The 25,772-nt window shown below is 44.3% G+C and overlaps 1 protein-coding gene and 1 long non-coding RNA gene across 12 annotated transcripts in view; one reads left to right on the top strand and one right to left on the bottom strand.

Annotated features, from left to right (window-relative positions):
* The window catches only part of LPP (LIM domain containing preferred translocation partner in lipoma), a 665,671-nt gene extending 654,580 nt beyond the window's left edge, over positions 1 to 11,091 (bottom strand). For 6 of the 11 annotated variants that reach the window (XM_059687357.1, XM_059687363.1, XM_059687359.1 and 3 more), the window contains exon 1: positions 10,953 to 11,091. The gene's annotated coding sequence lies outside the window, so the exon portion shown is untranslated. Of the gene's footprint in view, positions 1 to 6,816; positions 6,962 to 7,077; positions 7,099 to 10,778; positions 10,902 to 10,952 lie in introns of those variants that run through there. The other 5 variants (XM_059687355.1, XM_059687358.1, XM_059687353.1 and 2 more) reach the window with 5 other exon arrangements.
* LOC132230227 (uncharacterized) lies at positions 10,942 to 12,592 on the top strand. Its single transcript, XR_009451829.1, has 2 exons — positions 10,942 to 11,074; positions 11,592 to 12,592. It is a non-coding gene; the product is annotated as an uncharacterized LOC132230227 (long non-coding RNA).
* Positions 12,593 to 25,772: the final 13,180 nt, after the last annotated feature.

Raw genomic sequence — 25,772 nt, 5'->3', positions numbered from 1 at the left:
GCGCCTAACATCTCCTCTAACAAAAACAGTATATGTGTGCTAAGTCCTTATCTTAAGCCTGGCCTTAAGTATATTACTTATACTACCTTACTCAATATTCACCTACAAGTAAGGTGACCATATAATTTATCCTCCAAATCGTAACAACTCTGAGGATAAAAGGGGACACTATCAATACTACACCAGGACACAGGCAGAAACCAGGGCTGTCCTGGGAAAACCAAAAAGAACAGTCCCTCTACTTCTTAAGCACATAGTGTTGCTACAGCCATTTTTATAGATAAGGAAAGAAAGGCTAATATTGAGGAGAGGAATCCCTTAACATGCAAATGTGATTTCCTAAATATGCCAACAAACTCACAATACGTTCGCTCAGCCATGTTCTCCTAATAGGGAAGGTCCTCTATGTCCCAGAGCCTCTGCTACACGGGGGCTGAGCTGCTGGTTCATGGCCTGAGTAACTAAGGAATGCTGACAATGACTGTGGTAGACAAGGTGCCCATACTGGAGTGGAAGGAGGCCAAAGCACAGTTCTTAAAGGTCAGTAAAATAGCCCTGTCTTGTCCAGACCCTTTGCTTAGGTGCCCAATGAAAGCTTCCCACACACGTTTCTGAAGAAGACCTGACACCACTCCTCAGAACCAGTGTCTCATTTGAACTACACGGGGATTTGATGTGAGGCCATGACACAAGCAATTGCTGTAGTAGAAGCAAACCCCGCAGACTGGAAAACACAACACAAACAAAATCCAAGGGAGTGGGATGTGCCAGTGGGAGAAGGGACACAGCACAGCCACTCACTGGTGACGGACGATCTCTGCACAGATAAGAACGCCTATGAACACCTGTGCACACACCTCATATTCTCAACAGTAGTGTCCTCATTAATGAGATGTCTTACTAAGAATTAGTAAGTCAGTAAACCAAATCATGCCTGTGACCAGCCCAGGGAGCACAGCTAGGATATGAACTTGGACCAGTCTGGGTCTAGATCCCAGGGTATCCACCAGAAGGGTAAGGTGCCATCACTGTGTGATAGGCACCATGCCAGGCACCAGGAATTGCCACATTATGTACTACATTACCTTTTAAAAAGCCCCTTGATGCATATGTCTCTGGTTCTCACAAATACACTGTGATGTACCATATGACCTCTGTGTGAAGGGAACTGAAACTCAGGATCATTCTGGAATTTGCTTAAGATCACAGGGCTAGTGGGTGGCTCAAACACAGGTCTTTGTTTTTCCTATACCAAAAACCATTGGTGATGATACTGGTAGAGAAAACAGCATAAGCAAATGATAGCATGGTAAAGCCCAGACCCTCAGGATTCTGGAGTCTCCAAAACAATTCTCAGTTTTCTTCCAAAGTCACAGACACAGGCAGCTAAGGTTACTAATTAGCACACAAAAACCAGGGCTGTCCGGGGAAAACCAGAAAGAACAGTCCCTCTATCTCTTAAGCACGTACTGTGCTACAGTCATTTTTATAGACAAGAAAAGGGAGGTTAGCCCTGACTGGTTTGGCTCAGTGGATAGAGTGTCAGCCTACGGACTCAAGGGTCCCAGGTTCGATTCCGGTCAACGGCATGTACTTTGGTTGCGGGCACATACCCAGTAGGGAGTATGCAGGAGGCAGCTGATCGATGTTTCTCTCTCATTGATGTTTCTAACTCTCTATCCTTCTCCCTTCCTTTCTGTAAAAAATCGATAAAATATATTTTTAAAAAAAGAAAGAAAAGAAAAGGGAGGTTAACATTGAGGAGAAGAATCCCTTGAAAGGCGCACCGCCCGCCTCTCCGGGCGGTGCGGGGGGGAGGAGTCTGACCGCCTGGCTCTGAAATCCCTCCGCGCCCGCCGTAGGGCCTGGCCTCCCCGGAGTGGTCGAGTCTCCGGACCGGCTGCGTGGTGGCCGGCGGCGGGCCGAGGGGTGGGGGCCTGGCAGCGACCGACCACAGGGGAGGTCATGGGGGCGGAAGGCCTCACCGCCTCGCTCTTTCCTCCCTTCCCCCGTGGTCGGCTCCCCGCTTGCCCGCGCTGAGGCCGAGGGTCCGTGCGGCCCTCGGGGCCCGGTCGGGGGGACCGGGGCCTGCGTGGGCCGACCGCCGGGCCCCATGTGGGGGGCCATCCTGCCTTGTGGCGAGTTCGAGCGGCAGCAGCAGGAGCCGGACAAGGACTGCGCCCTCCATCTTGCCTTGGGTTCTCCATCTTGGGACAGAATCATGTGCACCCTCCATCTTGCCTTGGGTCCTCCATTTTGGGATGGGGCCATGTGCTTCCTCACGGGAAGAAGCCGCTGCTAGCCACACCCAGGATTTCTCTGAATTAACCAATGGTGATCAAGGGAAGTGCACGCCATCGCTATGACCACATCCTGTACCGACTCGCGCCTGGCCAATCAGCCGGGCCCACAGTGCCCTCTCCTGCCCTCACTCCACCCCCCTTTAAAACCCCCTGTCCCATCAGGCCTCGCTCTCTCGGCCACTGGACTTTCCGCTGTGTCGGTGGGTCTGGTGAACGGGGAGCGCAGGCCGGCTTGCATAATAAAGGACTCTTTGCTTTTGCATCGGACTGACTGGCTCCCTGGGGGTCTTGGGAACTTTGAAATCTGGGCACAACACCCTTAATATCCAAATGTGTTCTCCTAAAAATGCCAACAAGGTAAAATAACAAAAATGGTTTTTGCCTGTGTATGGGGCTTGCTAAGGACTTTCACATCCATTTCTCAGGCTCACTTATGGAAAAAATGAAGACACAGGACAGGCGCTTTTGAGACACGAGTCTGACTTTCCCTCTGCCACTTCAGGCCAGGCACCCTGTGGGAAGGCTTCTTCTCCCCTGAATTCTTGCCCACACTCGGAGACAAGACTGATCCTGCTGACACATATCCTGGATTGCAGCTGGGAACTGGATAATAAAAAACAATTGTAAAATGTATTCGCCACATAAAAAGTGCTATGAAGGCTATGAAATACTAATGGGTTCTGTGAGATGGTTTGTGATGGGCAGGTTTAAGAGGGAAGGAAAAAAACAGGAGGATCGGGTCCTATACTGGCAAGCAAAAATACTTAGAAATAAAAGGAGAAAAAGGAGAGTGCCAGGGGTGGGGGTGGGACTGTCACAAGCAAGGAGCCTGGGAGTTATCAAGGAATCAGAAGCTTGGTTCTTGTAAGCAAGCCACAGGCATAAATGGAAGTAAAAGAAACAGATTCCCAAACCACACATAAACTCAAACTGAACCATCTTAATCACTTTGTTTTCCAAATGCAAAAGCACAAGGTTCAAGCCTAGTAACAATGAGCTCTTAAGTCAGCGGTTCTCAACGTGTGGGTCGCGACCCCTTTGGGGGTCGAACGATCCTTCCACAGGGGTCGCCTAAATACATCCTGCATATCAGGTATTTATATTACGATTCATAACAGTAGCAAAATTACAGTTATGAAGCAGCAATGAAAATAATTTTACGGTTGGGGGTCACCACAACATGAGGAACTGTATTAAAGGGTCGCGGCATTAGGAAGGTTGAGAACCACTGTCTTAAGTTTTATCCCCTCCCACATTCTCCTAGGCAAAGCCCCTGGGGTTGGGGTGGGCGGAGAAGGAATGTGTCAGGCCAGGCTCAGCAGAAACAGAATCAAAAACACCTTTGAAAGAGAGCTGGCCACAGCCCAATTCCAGCTCAGCTGTCAAAGATGTAACAGAGCAAGTCTGTCCCTTTCCCTGGGGCCTCAGTTTCCTCTCCACTGCAATAAGGAAGCAGGTCTCTCTGGCCATCATCACCCAGCCTGCACTTCTAAGGCAGAAACTGGCTGCCAGCTTGCTGGTTCTCCTACTGCCTACAACCTTTGGTCACATAAAACAGTTTTCCCAGCCAAGGCTGATAAGCTAGCAAATAATTAGAAGGACAAGAGTAAGAGCTAAGCTGCCTAATATGATTCTAATAGCAAACAGCTTCCAGAATCCCTTTTGCCCTCTCTGCTCTGCTGAGCTGATACAAGTCCAGTATCTCCTGCCCTGGAACATTTCAGCAGCCTTCTGAGCAGGCCCCTGCCTGGGGTGTTAACCTGCTACCATTTTGTCACCAGACCTCTCTGAAGCTCAGGGGCAGCAAGGCCCTCCTTTGCTGTAACAGTAACAATAGCCCTCCTGCCCTCCTTAAACCCCTGCCATCATCCTTAGCTATCCTATCAGCCTTTACAATCTAATCCTCGGGGCCATCTTTCACAGTGCTCTCCAAGCACACCCTTCTATTTTGCAAGCACCCTTAGGCCTCAGGGTTATGCATGTATATCAAGGCCTCTATGCCTGGAATGCTCTTCCACCCCATTCACCATATGAACTCCTATTCTCTCTTCAAAACCCTTCCAGATGCTGGTCACTCCATTCTTAGTGCTCCCATTAGCCCTTTGTTCATCAATCTATTAAGGCCTTACCATGTTCTATTTCAATCTCTCTTTTATGCTGGAATCAAAACCCTTGAAAACAGACCCTTGTATTTGCAAGCCAGTATTCAGCATTTCTGACTAGCATATGGTGATCACTCAGTACACATGTGTGGAAATCAATACAAGAGGTCGAGCTAGATGAATGGTAGAAGGGGCAGAAAGTCCAGGAATGGCTTCATGGCACCAAGTGTGTTTGGGCTTTGAATTTAATGGATCATAGGTTTACAACAAGCAGAGAGAATGGACAGGCCAGAAACTACAGGGACTAGGCTGGTGATGAAAGAATATGAAACTATGACTTTCCAGCATAGTTTGGATAAATAATATGATTATGGGCACTGGAAAACAGCATAGGCAAAGGCATGGATAAGAAAACAGAGGAATGTTCAAAGACAACAGAACCACCTGTCTGTGTGAGAGAAAAGTGAAAGAGCAGTTTCAATTGAAATTTCTCTTAGGATAACTAGTTTAAAGACCCAACACAGAACTCCTAACCTTGACCCGGACAGTGGGACTGCCCAATGCCATCTGTGGCAGGTATAGCATAGGTCAGTGATGGCGAACCTATGACACGCGTGTCAGAGGTGACACGCGAACTCATTTTTTTGGTTGATTTTTCTTTGTTAAATGGCATTTAAATATATAAAATAAATATCAAAAATATAAGTCTTTGTTTTACTATGGTTGCAAATATCAAAAAATTTCTATATGTGACACAGCACCAGAGTTAAGTTAGGGTTTTTCAAAATGCTGACACGCCGAGCTCAAAAGGTTCGCCATCACTGGCCTAGGTGAATCTCAATGGAGCCCTGTGCCCACAAGCCCAAATTTTAGGGTCAATAAAAACAGTCCCTTCCCCCAACATTGCCACTTATGTTTGCAGAGAACATAATCAATCCCTTTCTCCACCTAACAAATGTTTCCAGAATGCCTAACATGTGCCAGGCAATCTTCTGGCTACTGGGAACATAACCATTAACAAAGGTATCCTTGGGATCCTCATGAAAATTATTTTAAAGTGGAGTGGAGACAAAAACAAGCAAACATATAAGGTCAAGTGATGATTCATGCTTACACTGTTTCAGTTCATTTATTTCACAAAAATATACTAAACATCTTCAGAGCACCAGAAATGATAGGGATTCAAAGATGAGAAAATCAAGTAAGTAAACTTTGCTGGATGACATTCTTGGGGTCTCTCCCCAGAAAATACCTGCATCTGTGAATCTTTAAAATGCAAATGACCCACCTGAGGCAGGTAGGCCACAGGGAAGCATTTGAGTCCTGAACCTGCTTTTCTTGGAAGAAGAGGTCAACATGACATAGGGCAGGATCCAACAAGAGCTATTTGGCTCAACTCCAGAGGACATCTAGCATTTTCCAAGGAAATATAGGTCATAGGCAATGACTGAGGTCAAGACACTCCATCAAATCCTTATCACCTAAGTACTATAGTTAATACTATGTACTATAGTTAATAATTCTATGATATATATGAAAGTTAGAGTAAATCCCAAGAGTTCTCATTACAAAGAAAATTTGTTTTCTTTTTTTGCTTTTTATTTATTTTGTATCTATATGAGATGATGAATGCTAACTAAACTTACAGTGGTAATCATTTCACAACATATGTAAGTCAAACCATTATGCTGTACACCTTAAACTTATACTAGTACAGTGATGTATATCAATTATATCTCAATGAAACTGGGGGGAGAGGGTACAGAATCCTTATCACTACAGAGGAGGAGAGAGGAGAAAAGAGAAGAGGGGGTAATATTGTGGGGGGGAGGGGTTGCAGACAATTTGCTAGAGAGGCTCTCACTTCTCCAGTTAGGTTTGGGGAGAAAAAACACCCAAAGGGTAGAGGGAAAGGTAACATCTTAAGAGAGGGAAGGGTGGAGCACTAGTGTGGAATTGAGAAGACTGCTCACCCTTGATGGTAAACCCCCGATTATGATCCCACCAGCGCTCAATAGATGTATACTGAATTAAATTCCAAGGAAGAACACTGAAAATCAATGTTGATTTGAATTTTTCATTCTGTAGAGACATAAAAGAGTGGTGACGAGGCTATAGATCAGGCAAAGGTTGGAAGCTGGGCCATGTCACTTAGTAGTGGTGTAACCTTATTTAACTGGACTCATCATCTCATCTGCGAAATGCAACTAAAATCATAAAACCAACTTCAATAAATCGGCATGAGAATTCCGTAAGCACATGTTAAGCACTCAAAAGATTTTCAAAGTTATATTCTTATTACTATTATGGTTAAGAAAGAACGCTAGGAAGATTAACATTTTCTAGCCTCAATTCTGTGGTTTAAATGCTTCCAAGCATGAATCCCATTGACACTCTGGCCACCCACTCACCCTATTGGTGGAAAGTCAGAAGAGATGACGGCCTCAAGGATACAGCTGTGTCCTTTCTCATTTCTGTGATCTGCATTAGGAAAGCACTGGCCATTTCCTCCACGCCTCCAGGTGACCTAGAGACAACCCACAACACACTTCCATCCCCTCTTCCCTTCCTCTCACCCTCAGGTTCTCTGTCTCACACACACCTTCAAGCCCCAGATTTCCACCTGCATAGGAGCTTCCTCCATACAGCAAGCTTTACCTTCCCTTCCTCACCTCAGTTTCTTCCAGCAAGGCACAGCCTTCCAAGCCTTGTTCCAAGAAGAGTCCCCACCCACCAATGCACACACAGGGCTAAGACTCCTAATTACTGCCCAAGGTCAAAGTCTCAGGTTCACTCAACCAATTACTTAAATGTGTTACTATGCTTCCTGCATTACTATCCAAATACCTCTTCCCAGAGATGGTTTCAGAGGTCCTGCCCAGGCTTGTTCTCATGTGAATCTCTAGAGTGCCGGTTAAGGGCCCCTACAGCCTACAAGGTAAAGTTAAATCTACTTAGAAAAAAATAAAAGTCCCCCGCTTTCTCCAATTCCCACAGCCCACTTCATGCTAGCCATTCAAAATACAGCCTCAAGAATAAACGTTCCCAATCCACCTCACAGATTGAGGCTTACCTGTCCTTCCTCCACTTGGACAACTCTTCAGACACCACTCCCTCTGTGCTGGCTTCCCTTAAATGGACCCTCCTCAGTGCAGAGCAGCCAAAACATACCCGGAAAACAGCATGCGCATGCGCATGTACACCCGTGGTCTTCAAGAAATCCTGTCCTCCTCATCTTTATACTCCCAGGGAAGAAATCCTGTCCTCCTCATCTTTATACTCCCAGGGCCAGCCAGTTCCTGGTTTGCAGTGGGTAGGCTCCTGACCTTGTGTGCTTCCTGCACTGTTCATCTCCTTTATGTAAAAATAGCCGTGTGTTTCATCCTCTGATTTTACCATGTTACCTGGCACCTTCTATCCCTCTGTCCATTTTCCTTTAAATGCAACAAATTTCAGGGCTAAAGGGGCTTCCCAGTACATTCCAGTGAGTTACACCTTCCCAGTGAGTTACACTCTGCCCTTGGCCAAAAACTCATCATCATCCCAGCATTTGAAACCATAGTTCTGAAATCATATCTGATCTGACTATTCCACAGTTCTCCCAATAATCCATGTGAGTTCCACAGCAGGGTAAAGTCACACATTAACACCAAGATTCAAAGTTCTGGGTTGTCATTTTGAGCACATTTCTAATTAGCTGGGTGACCTTGGGCAAGAGTTACCATGGAGATGACAGTGTCACCAGGCCTAGTTCTCAGGGGATTTTTGAGATGAAAATGGAATATCTGATGGGAAAGTGTTTTATATAAAGTGCCAAACACTGTACATTCATACAGGATATGCTTAACAACTTTTATCAAATCTAAACCATTGACTGTAAGATGTACCATCAACTTAGAATGAAAAAATTGCTCAACTATGACACATCTATGATTATAAGAGAGCCCAATTTCAGCGATATTAAAATTTGAAAAAAAAAATGTACCTTAGAACTGATGAAATACAACTTATTTGTCTCTAAAATAAAATACAGGCACTTGTTATAAAATCTTCATATTTGCCAATGGCACATAATAGGTTCTCAGTAATATATGTCAAGTAAGTGAGTGAACACCCAATGATAATATTCATAGGCCAAATTATTGCCTCTCTCTAGAAATGGGCAGCAGAAGGTTTCCCAGTGCCAGTACCTCCCCTCTCAGTCATGTCCCAACCTGCTCAAAACCCTCAAATGATGACTTCACGTCGTATCCAAACTCCCAAGCCTGGCATTTTTAAGGCCCTTCATAATCAAGCCTCCTTTCCCACCAACCACAGGCTGGAACTCTGCCCCAGAGTGATGACTTCGCCACCAGAATATGTCACTCCAAGGGTCCTAATCAGTCCCAGCCATAGTAACCAGTTCAGCAGCTCAGCTTCTGAGCCAACTCTAGGCTGGCCAGCTGCTTACAGTGAGCATGACCCTGCGGGACCGCCTAACCCAGCAGTTCTCAACCTGTGGGTCACGGCCCCTTTGGCGGTCCAAAGACCCTTTCACAGTGGTCGCCTAAGACCATCCTGCATATCAGGTATTTACATTATGATTCATAACAGTAGCAACATTACAGTTATGAAGTGGCAACGAAAATAATTTTATGGTTGGGTCACAACATGAGGAACTGTATTTAAAGGACCAGAAGGTTGAGAACCACTGGTAACCCAAAGGTCCCAGGCCTACACCCTACCTTTCAAGCAGCTAACCCCAACTACTTCTCTTCCACCTAGAGTGTACATTCCAGACTGTAAAGGCCTGGGCATTGGAGTTGAGGGGCAGTCCTACAAAGATTTAATGCAAGGCACACTTCCTTTTAACAGTCCCCAGTGCTAGCAGGAACCCTGGAAGGAGAAATGCTGGTTATGGAGTAGAGTAAATCCTATTGGAGATATTGCACCCCCTCCCGCATCATCCACCATCATTCACTGTAGCACCCACTTTCTCTGGCCCTTCATTTTTATTTCCCCATCTGTAAGAGTGAGGCAGGGTGAGGATTGGGAAGGGGGAAAGGGAGGTAGTAGCTTCCTTTCACTCCACTTAAAGGCTTTCTTAAAATGCACAAGTGCTGAGAGAGGTAAGCCATTAAGTCACTGACACCTTAGTAAGAACAAGTTTTACTGGAAGGCAAGCAATTTAGAAAAGGGGAGGGGGTAGAAGGAGAAAGAGGATTGGAGATAAAGTTAAGTGAGTCTGGTATTAGAAAAGTAACTCAGAGAGGCCCCTAAATTTTTGCATTTTGTGTTGAGGGCTGGGAGGCAGTGGATCCCTGGGGAGGGAAGCCTGGGAGATAACTTTCTGGTCTCCATAGCACACCAAAGTCCCAAAGACATTGCTCTGTCAGAGTACCTGGTCACAAGTCCACCGATCTCAAGTACTCTCCTTCGAACCCCATGCCCTCAACACAGTAACATTTACAGTTTCAGCTCTACTCTCCACATTTTATTTAGTATTCTCTGGTCTACAGCCCACCCCCACCCGCCCCCAACATGCCCCCAGCCCCAGCCCCACCCCCCACACTACCCCCACTCCTGCGCAAATGACCTCCCTCCATGTCACTGGCTAGCTTCAGAAAACTCCCATCCTTCAAAAAGCCCCGATCAAAGGGCCATCACTGTCCGATCTCCAGGGACCAGGAAATCAAACTCCTTTTCCTGAGCCCATTAAATGATTATCCACGCCTTTCCCCCAGCACTCAGCACTTTCTGTCTAGGGTCAGGTTCGGCTCCTCGGTGGTCTGAGCGCTCTCTGAGGGCAAGAACTGGGCCTTATCTGACTCTCCGACCTAAAAACCCACCAATGCCCCCTGGCACACAGTGGGTCCTGGAGAAATGCTGGAGAACGGAAATGAGGAATTGGGAGCCATTTATTTTCATTACAGTCAGCCTTTAGTGACTGACTTCTGGGGAGGCCCCCCTTCTCCCTGGACCTCAGTTGCCCCAACTGTAAAATGGGGGCTTGGATAACTGTATTCCTAGGCCCCTTCCATGGTGACAACTGGGATTCCGCGAAAGCTCTAAGCAGCTGGGTGTGGCCCCGCCCCCTGCGCGCCCAGAAAGGCCCAGGCTGGGGTCACACAGGGAAGGGCTCCGACCCCGCCCAGACCGCGATCAGAGCTTCCCGAAAAACTCGGGGTCCCCCTTCAATGGCGTGTACCCCGTGATTGCACCGCGGCTGGCACTTCCGCACCGCGGGCCCTTCGGCCGGGGCTGGGCGCACACTCCACACCCTGCGCCCGCGCGGCTGCCACCCCAGAGGCGCTCGCGCCGGGGGAGGCTGGGGGTTCCCGAGGCACCGGCGGGCGGAGGGTGAGGGGGAAGGAAGGAGGATTTGCAACAATACCTCTGGGAGGAGGCAGCCGGGGCAGCGGCGGTGGCGGCGGCGGCTGGAGGCGGAGGCTAAGGCGTAGGAGGAGGTGCCCAGGCACTCCCCCTCCCATTGTCCCCAGCCCCGGACAGGCCCGGCCCCGCGCCCCGCAGCGTGTCCCGCGCCCCGGATCGTGCTACCAGCCCTTACCTTGCAGCGCCCGGCTGTCCCCCTGCTCGCTAAAGCTACTTATCCCGGGAAAGCTCGCGCGGGGCCCGGGAGCGAACCCACAGACAAAAAGTGAAACTTCGGCAGGGCTGGAGCGACTGCTGGTTGGTGCCTTTCCCCCTCCTTCCTTCCCACCGTCCCCACCCCCTCCCCTCGGTCTCCCGTGCGGTGCCCTGAGAGCTGGAAGCTGACGTCAGGGGCCTGAATTCCTGACTTTGCCTGCACGCATTTGTCCATGTAAGGTATGGGAAGGCGGGTGCCCGGGAGCCGCGCGGCGCTGCCTGCTGGGGGAGGGGGCGCCCGCGGCGGGCAGGGGCTGTGCCAAAAGGTGGGCGCACAGCGGACATTTTATTTCCTGGAAATGAGAGGAGGGGACCTAGGGATTCGGGGAGCTCGCAGAGGAGGAAGAGAAAGGAGGTGTGGAGGCTTTGCCTACACTGGAGGAAGAGGAAGAAGATATAGAAGGAGGAAGCGGCCGAGTCGAGGGGCTGTTTGAGAAATGGGAGAACCTGCATCTGCCCTTAAAGGCGCCAACTTAGGGCGCTGAGTCTGAGCAGCAGAGATCCTGCTCAGATTCCTTCCGAGATCTGGGTCCTGAGCCTCTCCCTGGATTCCCAATAGGACTCCTAACGTACAGGAGGTCGGAGCTGGCTAAGACCAACTTCCAATCCGTCCACTTCCCACGTGAGAAAACTGACGCTCTCCGAAGAGAAATGACTTGTACAGAGTCACACACGCCACCGACCCAGGCGCGGGACCTGGGTGTTCAAACTCACAATCCCAGTTCCCTCCTCCAGTCAGAGCCCTGACTCCCTCCTTCCCACAGAGAGAGAACCAGGTTAGATGTCAGCGGGCCACGCAGACCACCCAGTGAAGTGAATTCCAACTCCCTTTGGCCCGGAATCAGTTCCTGGAAGGTCTGATTGACAACCCTGAAGGACAATGACGTTGCTTCCAGGCCACTTCCTCTGTCCTAGACTCAAATAAACGAACCCCTGGAGTTTAGCGTTTATTTTACAGCCTGGTCCTGAAGCCCAGAAACTTTTTTCTGTGCTTATATCTCCAAAAAGAAATCAGCGAACTGGGTGAACTGATTTGAATAAAAGCAAGCCTGTTCTTGGAAAGTTAGAGTTGAATTTTCCCCTCTGACATTTGTAAATGTGCGCACTCATGGAAACCACCATTTACTATGCCAAGGAGTTATAATGTGCAGCAGCCATTGCCTGGGAGGTGGTCCAAGGCTGGGGACTTTGTTTCCTTGTATTTCTATCCTATTGATATCTACAATAATAATCCCTCACTTTGGCACATCATTAAAGCAGTTTATCAAAGCTTTATGTTAGCTAGGACAAAGCATAGTCCCCCTTTTACATTTGAGTTAAAAGGTAAAGTGACTTGCCCAACACAAGCGCCTAAGCTCACCTCCACCCATCCAAGTCAACTGACTAATCCCAGGATGTTTCCACCAAACAGGAGACCCTACCTCCAGCAGGACTTAATTCCTATTCATGAATGTTGAGAGTACACTGAGTTGCGTATACGTGAAACTTCCAAAACTTGGTTCTAATGGGATTTGGTGGAATTTTTTGACCAAGAATTAAAGAAATAAATGTAGAAACTTATTTTATTGCACTTAATGTTTATTTAACGCCTTCCTTATGCAAGCTCTTTGAATTCCTGGGTTCAAATTGCTTAATCTCTCTTCCTCTCAGATTCTCACCTACACGTACAAAAATAGGAAGATAGTAGCAGAGAGATAAGGTCAAGAGTATCTAGTCCTTGCAATAATGAAATAGTTTTCTTTTTGCAACTAACATAGTTTGAAATTTTTTTTAAAAAAATGAACTCTTAAAGGAGATTTTGTTATGGGGCTCTAAAAAGATCATAAATTATTCCAACACAATTCTACCTTCAACATTTCAGCAAACCCATATTCTAAGGGGTAGTGTTTACTATGAAAAACACCTGGTATCACACAAAGTAAGAATGGATTTACCCAAAGCTCATCGGATATAACAGGACTTGACCAGCATTTCTTTTTATTTCCCCCATTAACCCACTTATAAAGAATAATAGAGTTCTAATGAGGATTAATAAGATTTAATAAGGTATAATTAGAGTCATTCATTTCCTCCATCATACACATTATAAGAGTGCTGTGTTGGATCCAGAAATGCTACTAATTATGTTGAAACTGTTATATGGCTGTGTTGGGGAAGATCACTGTGTTTCTCCTCCTGAAATATTTATGAATTACCCAGGTGGGCATGGTGTTAGCATAAGCATTATATAAAGTTAATCACAAAAGATGATTTCAACTCATGAAGCACTCACCAGGAGTATAAGAGGTAAAGTCATAAATTGGATGCTTGGCAAACTACATGCAGAGTTGTCATCAATGCAAGATCAAATCAAAAGGCTCATTGTCATTTGCTGATCTGGTTTCTTTTGGATTCTCACTTTTCTCAGCATCGCTATTAAAACCTGCTGTGTGCAGGGGCTTTGGAAAGAAGGGAAGGGTGTGTAAACTTGCAGACTCAATGCTAAAAAAATACAGATTTATAAATTGGAAGACTAAAAGAAGCACAGAATTTCAGGTGGGGCAGAGGTTATGTATTCCGATGATTACACATGGTAGCCTAAAGGCCTACAGAAGCCTTCTGACTGGTCCAGTGATAGCACACAAAACTTTGAGGAAGGCCTGGCTGTGGTCCCACCATGCCCTTGCATCCATTATAGCCCCTTACCCAAAGGCCCTTGTGTAGCTCAAGTCAATCTTTTCTTTGTGTCTCTGATATGCCAGGCAATATTCTAAAGATTGTTCATATGCTTTTCATTTAATCCTCACAAAGCCCTTCTGAGGTTGGCATTATCACTTTCTCTATGTTGTCCATGAGGAAAGTAAAGCCCAGAGAGGTTAAGTGGTTTGCTCTTACGCCAGAGCTAGTAAATGGGTAAGCTGAGATTCCCCCTGAGCCCAGGCATCCTGGTGCTTTGCTCACTCACTGCTGAGTGACCATCTGGTCTCAGTTGGAACACTCTGATGTGCAGAACTCATAATCTCCAACAGCTGACCAAGAAGAAAAGATATGAAGAGGCTACTGGAGAAAAAAGGACAAGGTTAGGCATGGAAGATAAACATCAACATGATGTTGCCTCTCCATGTTTAACACCCATCAGGCCACACTCCTTAATGTGGTTTGCACAGCCCTTCAGATTGTCTGCCAGTCCTTTACATGTACTCACCCTCCAGCCAAATGAAATTCTAGTGGTTTCCCAAACATATCTTACCTGTTCATGCTTATCTGCCTTTACACAGGTTCTTCTTTCTTCCAGGAGCCCTCTTCCTTCTCTCTCCACCAGGCAACCCTTACCTAACCTCTTCAGATTCCCCTTAAATAATGCCTCTTTTGAGAGGGCTTCTAGCCCCTACAGACATATTACCCCTAGAGAGTGCTACCATTACTCTGCTTATCTCAATCCATATGACTCTGACTAGTGTCATTGGTTACCTTGTCTTTCTCTGCCACTGGACTGAGAATCTAATTTATCTCTTAGTCCTTAACACAGGTGCTTGCCTTGATCATTGCAGACACTCAATTGTTTCTCCTCCTCCCCTCCTCTTCCATCTCCTCCTCCTCCTCCTCCGCCTCCTTCTCCACCTTTTAAATCTTTATTGTTGAAAGTATTACATTTGTCTTCTCCTTTTTCTTCCCCTTCTCCTTCCCCTCCTCCTTCTCCTCCTCCTCCTCCCCCTCCTCTTTCTCTTAAACCTCCTCCCTCTTCTTCCTGTCAAAGGCTGAGGAAGATGCAGAAAGTATAAGGCCCAGGCATTTAAATAAAATCACATAACTTCTTCAAGAGATGAGTCCTGGATGTAATAAGACCAATGGGAAGGAAAAAGAAGAGTCAGAGGGGCCCAACCATTTGGAATTAGAACCAGGGTTGGCATGGGGAGACAAAGGAGAGGAAGGTTTGTAGTCCTTTCCTTGCCCTAAAACTGCTGTGTGAACTCGTGGCAAGTCACCTCCTCTCTGATCTCGTTTTCTTTATCCATAGAATTAGGTTCTTAGATTTGATATTCTCCAACACTTTCCCAGCTCTTTGATTTGATGCTTCTTTCAACCTGTTGACCAAATTCATCTTCCTAAAGAATAGCATGCCACATTATGGTCTGTTCTAGGCCTTCTCACATTTATAAATTTTATAAATTGTCTAAGGATATAATCTACACTAATAAAAGACAAACATGCAAATTGACCATACCTTTGCTACACTTTAAGCCACACCCACCAGCCAATCAGAGCAACTATATGCAAATTAACCCAACCAAGATGGCTGCTGGCAGCCATGGAGCTGGAGCAAGCAGGAGGCTTGGTTGCCAGTGATGGAGGAAGCCAAGCTTCCCGCCTGTCGAGGCCAGCTCTGAGCTCCAATCAAGTCAACAAAGTTTCAATTATAGAAGATAAATAAACCCCAGATACCTGCTTTCAGCTGGCCATGGCCACGGAGCTGGAGCGAGCAGGAGGCTTGGGTTGCCCCTGGCAATGGAAGAAGCCAAGCTTCCCGCCCTGCCCTGGCCAGCTCTGAGCTCCACTCAAGGCTACAAAGTTTCAATTATAGAAGGTAAATAAATCCCAGAATAAAAAAAGAAAAGAAAAAAGGAGAGGCTGGGAGCTTCTGTCTCTGGGGGCCATAGCCAGCCTGAAAACAGCTCTCAGCCCCTCACCCAGACTGGCCAGGCACCCCAGTGGGGACCCCCAACCCTAAAGGGAGTGTGGCCAGCCTGAAAACATCCATCAGCCCCTCACCCAGGCTGGCCAGGCACCCCAGTGGGGACCCCAACCCTGAAGGGTGTGTGACCAGCTGCAAACAGCCATCAGCCCCTCACCCAGGCTGGCCAGGCACCCCAGCAGGACCCCCACCCTGATCCAGAACACCCTTCAGGGAAAACCAGTCAGCCCCCACCCATGCACCAGGCCTCTATCCTATATAATAAAAGGGTAATATGCAAATGGACCCTAACAGCATAACGACTGGGAATGACTGGTCACTATAACACACACTGACCACCAGGGGGCAGATGCTCAATGCAGGAGCTGCCTCCTGGTGGTCAGTGCGCTCCCACGGGGGGGGCTCTGCTCAGCCACAAGCCAGGCTGATGTCTGCCAGCACAGCAGTGGTGGCGGGAACCTCTCCCGCCTCTTCAGCAACAATAAGGATGTCCGACTGCAGCTTAGGTCTGCTCCCTGCTGGTAAGTGGACATCCCCTGAGGGCTGCCGGGCTGCCAGAGGGATGTCTGACTGCCAGTGTGGGCCCGATCCCCCAGGAAGCGGGCCTAAGCCAGCAGGTGGACATCCTCCAAGGGGTCCCAGACTGCAAGAGGGCATTTTTGTGCACTGGTCCTCTAGTTCTTCTATAAAAGTAGACACAAAATTAAACCAATGGTTATTTTGCAGTTTTATATTAAATAAATTCTTTAAAAAAAATACCCAGGATTATTTTTCAGGAAGAACTAAGCACAGGTGACAGTTTTAATATTTGATGTGCCTTTCTCTATAGTTGAGCTTATTTCTCTTCCCAAGATTAATGTACTAGTTTGTGATGCAAACATGACCTCTGACCTAGTCAGATAAGCATCAATCTTTTGTAAAGACAGGAAAACTTAATATGATAAACACTAGTGGTAGAATTTTATTAAATGCAGCATTAAAAATAATGAAGCAGTTTGCAAAAGGTGTATTTACTCTCTGTTCTGCACAACTCATTGTACCACGGGGAAAAGATGATCTCAATGTAAAAAGAACACATTAGCACTCTTCCCAAATGAATATTTTCTCTCTTTTTTGAATACTAAGTCTTTTCTTGAGGGGAAAATGGTGTCACAAACTACTTTCTTTATCACTTTATAGGAATTAAACCAATGGGGATAAATGATAACTTGTATCTGCCTCTGGGTTTCTGTACAATTTTACCAAGTTTTTAAACTTAGTTTTCAGCCAGTGGCTGTAGATTCATCACTGTTTCATTTTAACTTATCATAGAATCAGGTTATCTGAATGTACTAGTATTTTGTCCTTTCCCAACTCAGCCACCTGTGCAAGTCTGCTGACTTTTGACCTCAGGTAAGCCCAAACAAAGAAGAGCTGTGACTGTGCTTGGAAGCCAATGAACTTTCACAGGTCAGGCAGTTCAGTCTAACCAAGGGCCAGTCTTTGGTATCAGAAATGTTGACGGATGGAGCTTTAACCCTTCTTGGGTCGACTACCAATGAAAAGTTTCAGAGAGGCTCAAACACAAAGGGAGACAATTTATACACCCTTTTTATTTTAACAACAAGTATCAATAATGTACCTAGTAATGGTATTAGGCCTAGGAATACAGTGTTGAGAAAAGTACAAGTATCTATTCTACTTGCTAACACAAAGATGGTAGTTGACCCTTGAACAACACAGGTGCTAACCCTCACATGGTGGAAAACCCATGTATAACTTTTAACTAGACCAAAACTTAACTAGTAATAGCCTACTATTGACCAGAAGCATTACAATAAAATAAACAGTAGATTAACACATATTTTGTAAGTCATATGTATTATATACTGTATTCTTACAAAAAGTAAGCTAGAGGGAAAGTATTATTAATAAATTTATAAGAAAGATAAAATACTTTTATAATATTGTACTTACTTATTGAGAACAATCCATGTATAAGTGGACCCACACAGTTCAAACCCATGATGTCCAAGGGTCAACTATACATTGTTAAGTAGAAACAACAGATTCAAAATAGAGTCACTTGTAGTAAACCTCACTGAGACTTAACACATAACTTAATTGCAGTTGCTGTCTCTCCCAGTAGTGGAATTTTATTTATTTTAAATATTTTTTTTTAATTTTTAAATTAGTAGACATACATTATTATATTAGTTTCAGATGTATACCCAGTGACTAGACTTTATATAACTTAGCAAGTGATCACCCTGATAAATCTCACACCCATCTGACACTATACATAATTATTAGAGTATTATTAACTATATTCGCTATGTTATACTTTACATCCCCATGACTATTCTGTAGTAACCAATTTTTACCTCTTAAACCTATCATCTCTTTCACCCATACTCCCAAAATCCCCTCTCATCCGGCAACTGTCAAAATGTTCTCTGTATCTTTGAGTCTATTTCTGTTCTGATTGTTCATATTTTGTTTTATAGATTCAATTATTGATAGACATGTATTTACTGCCATTTTATTGTTCATATTTAATTTATTTTTTTAACACCCACCTGAGGATAAGGTTTTATTGTTTGAGAGAGAAAGAGAGAGAAACATCAATTGGTTGCCTCCCGTACACACGGGGACAGGAGATTAAACCTACAACATAGGTATGTGTCTTGACCAGGAATCAAACCCACAACCTTTTGGGGTATGGAACAATGCTCCAACCAACTGAGCCAAACGACTTATGGGTCATATTTTTGATCGTTTGATCTTTCAGTTTTCTTCCTTCTTTTTAAAGAAGACCCGTTATTTAACATTTTATACAATACTGGTTTGGTGGTAATGAACTCCTTTAGCTTTTCCTTATCTGGGAAGCTCTTTACCTGTCCTTCAATTCTAAATGATAGCTTTGCTGGGTAGAGTAATCTTGGTTATAACTCTTTGCTTTTCATCACTTTGAATATTTCGTGCCAATCCCTTTTGGCCTGCAAAGTTTCTGTTGAGAAACCAGCTGATAGTCTTATAGGAGCTCCCTTATAGGTAAATAACTGCTTTTCTCTTTCTGATTTTAAGATTTTCTCTGTGTCTTTAACCTCTTGCATTTTGATTATGATGTATTTTGATGTGGCCCTCTTTGGTTTCATCTTGTTTGAGCCTCTCTGTGCTTCCTAGGGTTGTATGTCTATTTTCTTTACCAGGTTAGGGAACTTTTCTGTCATTATTTTTTCTTCTCTCTCTTCCCCTTCTGGCACCTCCATGATGTGAATGTTGGTACACTTGAAGTTTTCCCAAGGTTCCTTACATTATCCTAATTTTTTGGATTTTTTAAATATATAAATGTATTGATTTCAGAGGGGAAGGGAGAGGGACAGAGAGAGAGAAACATCATTGATGAGAGAGAATCATTGATTGTTTGCCTCCTGTATGCCCCACACTGGGGATCGAGCCCACAACCCAGGCAAGTGCCTTGACTGGAAAGCAAATCGTGACCTCCTGGTTCATAAGTCAATGCTCAACCACTGAGCCATGCCAGCCAGGCTTGGATTCTTTTTTTATTTTTGCTCTTCTGATTGGGTGTTTTTTGCTTCCTTATATTCCAAATTGCTGATTTGATTATTAGCTTCATCTACTCTACTGTTGATTCCCACCCTGTGAATTTTTCTTCAATTCACTTAGTGTATTCTTCATTTCTGACTAGTCCCTTTTTTATGCTGTTAGGGGTCTCCATTTTTTAATTTTTTTTTTTTTGAATTTTGTTCTTTTCTTTCATTTGGGATGTGATTCTTTGTCTCCTCATTTTTGCAGACTCCCTGTGTTTGTTTTTATGTATTAGGTAGAGCTGCAACATCCCCAGGATGTTAGGCCACTTTATTAGTGGCCTAATAAAGTAGGTGTTCTGTAGGGTCCAGTGGCTTAGCTTCTCCAAATACCCAAGTGGGGCACTGGAGGTATGCCCCCTATGTGGGTTGTGTACACCATCCTGTTGTAGTTGAGCCTTGATTGCTGTTAGCACATCAATGGCAGAGATTTACTCCCAGGCCAGTCAGCTTGCAAGGACTAGCTGTGATCAGCAACCAACAACAACCATGGTAGAGGAGCAGCTGTGCATAGGCCCACACCACAGGGTAGGTCTTACTTCATTGGGCCTCTGGTGCCCAATGAGTGTGTCACTTCCCTTTGAGTGTGTCATTTGTGGAGGTGGTTGGGTGGTGATATTTTGACATGATTTGAAGCTGTCCACTGGGTTTGCTGGCTCTGGGGTCTCTCAAGAGGTGCAGCCCAAGATCAGCCACTGCCTGTGTTCTGCCTCGGGCCACCCAGTGTGAGCTACAAAATGACTTGCAGATGGCCGCTACTTGTACTCAGCTTGAAGGTGCCAAGGTGAGGCCAAACTGTGATCCTAGGCCAACTGCTGCTAGTTCTGGGCCTGAGGCCACTTATCAAGAGGTATGGGGCACACTGAGGCCAGATGCTGCTTGTTTGAGAGATTTTGGGAAAATCTGAAGAATGAGCCAAAACAGGACATTTATTCATATGGAAAAGCCACTGGAAACAGCATGGGTGGGCCTGAAAGTTGGGTGGCCTGGGGTTTTAGAGAACCACCAGGGTGGGCAAATGGTGTGAGCCAGGTTGATGGAGTTTCAGTTTAGGGCACCTATGTGCTGGCTCTGTGCTGGGAGAACTCATCAAAGGAACCATGGCCTCACCCAGCACTTCTGTCTTGGAGAAAGCTTCCCCATCCCCCAGCTCTCATCCCCAAAGACAGATAATTCAAATCCTCTCCATATGTCTCTGGTGCTTTTCAAGCTACTTCCCCAGTGCTGGAGCTCAGAAGGTGTGAGTCGGAGTAGGTCTGTGTGCAGGTCTTTTAAGAGGAATTGCATGGGACTCCAGTAGCCCTCTGTCTCACTCTACCTCAATCCTTGTTGGTTTTATTAGCCAGAAGTTATAGGGAATTGTCTTCCTGGTACTGGAACCGTGGACTGGGGTCCTGGTATGGAGCTGGAACCTTTTGCTCCTCAGTAGTCAAGACATCCCTCCTGATTTTTATCTGCCACATGTGGGTGTGGGACCAGCCTGTTCCATGTCTTTGCCCCTCCTACCAGTCTTGATGTTGCTTCTTCTTTCATTCCCTAGTCTTAGGACTTCCATTCAGCCAGATTTCAGGTGGTCTGAATGATGGTTCTGTAGTTTGTAATTTGGATGTGGTTGTCAGACGAAGTGAGTACTGTGTCTACCTAAGCCACCATCTTAACCTGAAGTTCCCAAGAGTGGAATTTTAAACCACTCAGTCTGGAATTTCCTCAACATTAGCGAGGTAATCTGCCTGATAAGACCTCCTGCCTTCCCCTAAGCCTTCGGAAGGTGACCTTGTCTCAAATAACTTATTTCTTTAACCTCCTTGTCCTGCCCTCCTTCTGCCAAAATAACCTTCCATTTTGTATAACACCTTGGAGCTCCCTTCTACTTATTAGATGAGATGCTGCTTGATTTATGAATCATTTAATAAAGCCAATTAGATTTTCAAATTTACTTGCTTACATTTTTGTTCTTTAACAATAGCAAACTAACTCCAATGGAAAGGGTTTGTAAGATATAGCTTGGCTAAGGCCTCTCAAAAGACCACTGGGTGGACTAGATCAACTACTTCAGCTGCAAGCCTCCTTTGATGGTTATGGAGCAGCAACAGTGAGCCTGAAAATACACCCCAGGGCCAGATGGAGGAACACAAGCATGGAACAGAGTTTTTGTCTTCACACAATAGCAGCAGGTGGTAAAGGATGAGGTGCAAGGGATCAATGTCTGCCTTGCTCATTGTGATCTTACTGGCTCCTTTAGGAAGCTGTGCAGAGTTGTGTGACTGCTGAGGAAGGTCTGCTAGGTCTTGGTAATTTAGGCATCTGGGGATAGGCTTTAGGATGTGCTTTGATCATTTATGGCTGCAATGCACAGCCTCATCCACTCCTGAACAATTACAGCAGATATCAGGACAAAAGAGGGTATCTCTGCCCAACAATAGAGATTTGGTTAGATTTATACAGGATAGGGCAAAAGTAGTTTTACAGTTGTGAATACATGAAACAGTTTATTCTTGTATTATTACTTATTAATTATTGAATTATTTTTCCATACAAACATCTGTAACACTACTTTTGCTCCACTCTGTGTTTTCAACTACAGTTTTAGGTGAATGAAAAGACATCCATAATATATATTTTGACAGCTTAATTGAAATATAATTTATATGCCACAAAATTTATTCATTTTAAGCAAATATGTGATTTTTAATAAATTTATAGAATTGCATTGTCATCACTGCATTTTAATATTAGAAAAGTTCCATCATCCCAAAAGAAATCTTGTTCCCATTTACATTTAGCCATTCCTCATTCTTAGCTGTAGCTCCAGGCAACCACTAATCTACTTTCTGTTTCTTGATTTGTATATTCAGGACATTTCATATAAATGGAATCCTACTATGTGTGAACTTTTGCATCTGGCTTTTTTTCACTTCAGATAATGTTTTCAAGGATCATCCATGTTGTAGTATGCTATTTTTATGGTCAAATAACATTTGAGTATATGGATATACTGTTTTTCTGTTTATTCCGTCATCAATTATTGATTATTTGGATTATTTGAACTTTGGAGGTAAATGGTTTGTGGTAGGATATATTTTGAAATATTTCATGAGATTTTTACCCTTACTTCTAATGTGTAGCCCCTTCCTCACCCTATTAGCTTAAGACATACTGTGTTCCTTCATTCCCAGAGAAAGGACGGGGTAGATGTCAAGTTGAATGTGATTAAGTTTCTCCTACTTTGCAGAATAAATTAAATATTAATTGGAAATTCCCAATTATAGATAATTTTCAAATTTTTATTTATTTATTTTTTGAGTTGTGAACTAAAATCAATATCCTCTATAGGTTATCCAGCCTTTATTTGAGAACCCTTATATTCAAAATGACTCTAATTTTAACATGCCTCAGTCCTCCATTCCCTACACCTTCCTGCTTCCACCAACTTCCTGGTCCCAACCCAGGGTCATTTTTTACTTCTCTCTCTCCCCAATTCCTCTTTTCACTCAGTTGTCAATTCTGGCCAATATTGCCCTAAAAAGTCATTAAAGTGCAGTCCCATCATTTTATGCATTTAACATTCACAAATTCAGCATGAGTGCAGAGAGAAGAGAGAGGTGACAATGTAAGTGCCACCAGTGTTCCTCTCCACCAGGGTTCTGTGAGCAGGACACAGAAAATGTGAACCTTCCATCCACAGTGATTCTCCCAATCTCTGCCTGCATTCTATAGTGTGCTCTGTCACCCCCCTGATTCTGTCATTTAAAGATACCCGCTTTAAAAAAATTCAGCATGGCCCCCAATTAAAAGCTAGCTGTTTCTTTTGGTGCTCAAGCAATAAACATCAATTAGTCCCAAGCTGGAGGAAAAATGGGCTGTGCTTGGCTCCAACATAAGTATTGTTCTAAGATAATTTCAAGTAAAAATTACCTTGCTGTATATACTTTTATTTTAATCACTAACACTAATATTAGATGGGGTTCCACTGGTCACCAGGAAAATTCAAATGCATTTTGAATGCACAATATTAGCACAATTCTACAAAAATAAACTTGAATAAAAATGGATATACATAGAGAACCATAGTTCATGCTTGCATTCCTAAGATGATTTTTTAAGCCAAAGGGGCTGGTGCTTTCACCTTCCATTTGAAACTTGCAGAGTCCCAGTCGGGCATCTGGTATTATCTCATCTGTCAGGTTGACTTATAGAGTACCGTACAACCTTAACATCACACCTAAGATCTTGATCCCCTCTAGTTCCAGACCCCTATGTGGATGCAGCTGTGTAACTTGAGGATCAGACACCTGCAGGGCACAGAGAAGGCTCTGGCTAAATATTCAACTTCCTTTTAGCAGGCTAGTTTTTTTTATAAGACTAATTTCTCTGTGCCTACAACACATGGCATAACAGCCAGGCAGGGAAAACCTTCAGGATATCCTAAGCAGAAATGAGAGCAATGTGAATGGCTTTGGTGGCATTTTCAAATTCCAAGTGAGATAGGACACATTTCTTTAGGTCCCCAATACCATACACAGATGAAACACAGCAGAGGATGCTCAGGCTAAGAGTTAAGAGACTTGGGTCATTATACCAACTCTGCTAATAAAGGTATAATCCTGAGCAACTCATTTACTCTGCCAGGGCTCCAGTCAGTCATTCATTCACCCACTGAATAGAGATTTACTGTCTCACATTTCTCTGTATCTTTATGGTATAGATTCAATAAAATAATGAATGTAAAAGCACTTTGCAAACTGTAAATACTATGGACCTATTGTTATTGGAGTCTATAATTCTAACACTGCTTTTTCCTACTTCCTCTCAACCTTTTCAACACCACTTTCAAAGTTAGCCTCCAGTGTTTTCTCATGCTCTATTTGGCCCTTAATTTGTCAATATTTTTTAAATATATTTTTTATTGATTTCAGAGAGAAAGGGAGAGAGAGGTAGAAACATCAATGATGAGAATCATTGCCTGCCTCCTGCATGCCCCCTATTGGGAATCAAGCCTGCAACCCGGGCATGTGCCCTGACCTGGAATCAAGCCATGACCTCCTGGTTCATAGGTCAACGCTCAACCACTGCGCCATACCGGCAGGGCTTAATTTGTCAATATTGATAACAATGGATGTACTAAACCACAAACCGACTCAAATGTAATATATATTGAACTTTGATTTCCCCAAATAGAGAATGGATAAAAGGACATTCCAGGATCAAACTCTTAAATGGAAGATTACTCAACTGATGTCTAAATACTCTAAGTGGTTCTAAGGGAAAAAAGAAGTGGTTGCTGCATTGTGATGATGGCTGAATCTCCAATTAAATTATTTAAGGCACATGATATTGACATTTTATTCCTACCTCAGATTACAATTAAAGGATTATGCTTGATCACCATGGCAGAGGTAGGAGGAAGAAACAGATTTGATTTTGTTTCCTTCTATTTTATTTTTTAAATCTTTTATTATTGAAAGTATTATCCATCCCCCTTTTTCCCCACTGACCCCTTCTGGCAAGCCCCCAGCCTCTGCCCCAGGCCTTCACCACCCTATTGTCTGTGTCTTTGCGTTATGCATATATGCATACAAGTTCTTTGATCTATTCCCATCCATCCACTCACCCCACCTTCCCTCTGAGATTGGACAGTCTATTCCAGGCTTCTATGTCTCTGATGTTTCCTTCTATTTTAAATTGACTAATTATTACAGTACAAAAATCATCTCAATCGCAATGTCTCCCATTGCATGTGTCCACTTAACCAAAAGGCAAGTAGCATTTGTTGGGGTAAAGAATAAAGAGGATCAAAATTTCTGGGCAGTTTATCTGTCCCTGTCACTAACTCACTGCTTACTGTTTGACTATGAGATGATAATCTTTCATACTCAATTTGTCCTTCTAGGGAATGGGTATAATACCAGAAGCTTTCCCTGACCCACAACTTCTTATCTGAAATCAAAGTGTACAAAAAAACTATTAGTGATCTGGCAAAGGGGAGTTGCTAGGTAAATATGATGCTTGTATGTTCCACTTGTCCTGGACAATCCAAACTTATGCCTATTGTCTCGGGGGAATTATTAATAACACTCTCTTGCACTCTCAAAACTGACCCAATTTGGACAATTGACTTTTTTTTGTCCTGTACAGCACAAGGAATCTTCAAGTAAACATTAATTGAGTACTTATTGATGTGGAAGCACCTGAGCATGAATTTACCTAAAGCAGTCATGGATTCTACTCTAAATAGACAAAGTTCAATATGCAGTGTACAAATATTTTACACAAAGTTGAAAGTCTCTTTTAAGGTGTGTGCATGTTCAGGATTGGGAAGAAATTATTTATAATTATTCTTGTATTCTTTCATAAATATTTTCAAGTACCTACTACAAGGCAAGTATTAGGGATACAACAGAGAATAAGACATAGACAAAAGGGTTACTAGAGGCTAGTTGGGGTTCTAATCAAGGGAGCACATAGGAGGGGCACAAAG

The sequence above is a fragment of the Myotis daubentonii genome, chromosome 3, assembly GCF_963259705.1.
Source record: "Myotis daubentonii chromosome 3, mMyoDau2.1, whole genome shotgun sequence".
In the NCBI taxonomy this organism is placed as follows: domain Eukaryota; kingdom Metazoa; phylum Chordata; class Mammalia; order Chiroptera; family Vespertilionidae; genus Myotis; species Myotis daubentonii.
The sequence above is the reverse complement of the archived record's forward strand: the minus strand, read 5'-3'. Positions and strand labels throughout refer to the sequence as shown.